This window comes from Puntigrus tetrazona, chromosome 17 (assembly GCF_018831695.1).
Source record: "Puntigrus tetrazona isolate hp1 chromosome 17, ASM1883169v1, whole genome shotgun sequence".
NCBI classification, from domain to species: Eukaryota; Metazoa; Chordata; class Actinopteri; order Cypriniformes; family Cyprinidae; genus Puntigrus; species Puntigrus tetrazona.
In genome coordinates this window covers 19,847,297-19,850,830 of record NC_056715.1, presented here as the reverse complement: position 1 = coordinate 19,850,830, position 3,534 = coordinate 19,847,297, and the positions used below count along the sequence as shown (strand labels likewise).

At 39.4% G+C, this 3,534-nt stretch overlaps 1 pseudogene; it reads right to left on the bottom strand.

Annotated features, from left to right (window-relative positions):
- Positions 1–3,534, bottom strand: part of LOC122362029 — an 8,751-nt pseudogene that overhangs the window by 4,539 nt on the left and 678 nt on the right.

The following is a 3,534-nucleotide window of genomic DNA, read 5'->3' as shown; positions in this document are numbered from 1 at the left end:
TTTTTTTTAAACACTGGTTAAATTTACCACTTACGTAAAGCAAAGTACGTACATTCTGTTTCGCTTTCATGGATGAAAATGAAGATTCACTTGACATGTTTTTAATGGACTACTCACTGTGATCTTTACTCTGTCCCGCAGCGGCGCCCACGCTGGGCTGTGGTGTTACTGGAACGGGCATCAGGGCCTGGCGGATGGCCCTCTCCCAGCCCTGGGCCACCTCCAGCCCCACGCCACCGGCAGCCAGCGCAGGGTTGTGGATGTGGAGGTGAGGGCCGCCGGTGTTCTCCCCTACGTAGTACACCATGGTGGCGGTGATGACCTCGAAGCAGTGCGGGTTGCCTCCCAGAGCTAAACTACTGAAATCGTGAGCAACCTCCACCTGCAAGATCTCCGACAGGGGAATCTCCTGTGGGTCAGAAAATGAGTCAGAAATTTAGAAGCTGACTCAGTGACGGCTAGATAAGAGCGTTTAACCAATTAAACAACCTCGCGTTCGCTTTTTCGGTCTGGAAACGAGTCATTAAATTAATCCATAAAATGTCCAGCTCGGGTCAAAGTTCGAGAGTTTATCAACTCTATCTCAAAATGAGCAGAGAGAAGTAAAGGGCGCTCGCTTTCCAAGTCCATGTGGTTCCTCCAGGGTCAAAAAGATACTCTCAAATGTTCCTTATCACGCATATCTAGCAGTGTCTGTAAATGGAGCCCAAGCTTGGAGATCAGGGTAAAGCTTCGATCTTCACTGGCGACGCAAAGCCTAATGTGCCAAGTCCGATTATGACAGTCTCTTAAGAGTCCACCTTCTGCCCAGCCCCCGAACTTGCTCTCAGATGAGACAGGAAAAACAGTAGCTGTGGCCAATCAGAACAAACGCTGCGCCTGCGGTCTACTCTGAATATGAGATGAAGTGCTTGTGGTTTGGTGGGTGAATCATGTGACCCAGCCCTATGAGGAGCTCCATGATTACAGGGCAGCGCTCGTGTGCATACGTGTATGAGTGTGTAGGCAAGTCTTACTCTAGCCGCCTGATGCATTATGTAGGAGGAGGTGGTCACATTTAAGGGGGTGGGCTGCGGTTATCCTGAGAAAGGCCTGGAACCCCCTTACCCAAAAACCAAAAGTACAGGGCTCCTATCTTCAAAAGAGAACACTATGATTTCCAAATGTGCAAATCTGACCCGTTCTTTTAAGATACAGACGAAAATCGAACGCACGATCATGTCTTAAGCTATACTTTGAGTATAAAGCAGTGGTCGCTTTGGCAATCATATACTTTACTTTTTGTTTAGTCGCATTGAATACCTCACAACGGATCTGATTGAGAAATATTGAAAACTCTACAATTACATAATTTTTTTTTTTTTTAATTTACAAACCGTTATGCTTTAAAATGATGAAAATAACAGAAATATGCATTCCTGTCGATATTTCAGTAGTAGTATTCGTTTTAGAATTTAAGATCCAAGCTGAGCGGCAAGCTGATAATAAAGTGGTGTGTAAAACTCTTAAACACACCCTGAAGTCTCACCCAGGGTGGTGAGGTTTCCTGACTTTAGTTTTACAGCTGGGAGCACTGCGCTGTTACAGAAACATTCGCAGAAACACATGTTCTTAAAAAAAACCCCAATGCGCATTAGAAATATTTAGACTTTATTATGACTGTATGACCTTCACATCCCCAGATGTTTGAACGTTACTGAAGATATACCATGGCTCATTTTCCAGTGGAAGTCAAAATACATAGGCTACCATTCAAAGGTTTGAGGTCGGTATGATTTTTTCTCTCTATAGTGCCCACCAAGGCTGTGTATATTTGATCAAAAATACAGTATAAACAGTATCATTGTAAATTTTTTTACAATTTCAAAGAACTGTTTGAAAATCCACTATATTCTTTAGATCAAAAGCTGAATTTTCAATATCGTTAGTCCTTAGATTACGCAAAGTTTCTTATATTGTCTAATTAACCATTTGATACTTAATACTTATTGTGTATAAACATGTTTACAATGAAATATACTGCTGTTTCTCTAATGTTGCGGATCTATTAATTTTCTTCCAGGGGTCCTGGATATCTTGTTCTGATTAATGGCATCATGGATTGTAAACAAAAAGACAAAAAAATTTAAACTGACTGTCCATGCCAGAAATCTTATAATGGACCGTAGTTGGAGCGCCCAACAGGACAATGATCCACAAACAAACATCAAAATCAAAACAAAAATGGGTAACTGAGAATAAAACCGAGCTTCTACCATGGCCGTCCCAGTTCACGGACCTGAACCCTATATAATGAGTGCAGTGAACTGAAGAAAAGAAACACCACCATGGAGTGATTCTGGATGAAGGAATGATCTCTGATCTTCTGTCAGATGTTCTCTAAACTCTTCAGGCATTTTAAAGGAGACCTATATCATCTGTTATCTTGGCAAGAGGTACAGAGGTAGCAAAAAGCATTGAATAAAAGGGTATGATCAAATAATAAAAAGGTGTTTTATTTTAAAAATGTACAAAAACCTAACCTTTCATTGGAGTATAGGAATTTAGTCATGGCCAACGTGTGCTACAGAAACACATTTATTTCATAAAGAGATACACTTTCTTCCTGAAAGGCTTTTAGCTGAAGCTGAAGCAGAGGAGGAGGGGTATTCTTTGGTACTTGCCAGACACCTCAGCGGTAAACGTGTGCGGGGAATATACTACAGAAAATAATAAAGCCTTCGTATTTGTGAAATGAGCAATTAATTATAATATTCTGACATTACAAAGATCAAAGATGGACTGCAGCATAATCGGTTTCGTTTTAAGTATACGAGCAATATTATGATTTCTGGGGTTATTCTAAAGGTCAATAACATTAACATATGAAGGTCAATTTTTTTTCCATCTACCGAGTATATCATTTAAACGTGAACCTCAGTGATTGTTTTAGTAAACAGAAGTAAAATACCTATAAAGAGAAACTAGAAGTAGAATACTTATAACACCTACTTTGTAATATTTGGCTCCTGAGTCATTCTGAAACAGAGTCAGACTCTTGCTGTCCAGTCTCCAGTAGTGTCTCTTTCTCTGAGGACAAAACAGAGTTTGACTAATTTCAAAACTCAGGAAAGTTATAAAGGGCATTTAACGATGACATCAAGATTTATAAGAAGGTTTAGGCTAATGAAACAGCATTTTGCCTCCCAGAATAAGAAGACCATGCAAGTTTGAAACGACACAAGGATAAATAAACGACAGAATTCTTATTTGTGATCTAATTATGAGCCAACATAAAAAGAGTTCAATTGGATTATATCGCTTAATAAATCATAGCTGTTATTTATCTGTGTTAATAGCAATCGCATTGAAAAAAACAGCGTTAAACATCAGTACTCAACTACATATTTATTTTCAACAACAAAAACGCCACTGAGAATCTTACTGACGACTCAAATTAGTCTCAGATTATGTATTTTAAACCAGTTTGTGACCAAAACTATCCAAACAAACCTTACTAGCCTTCAAAATCAATAAAAGAAAAGAAATAAACAA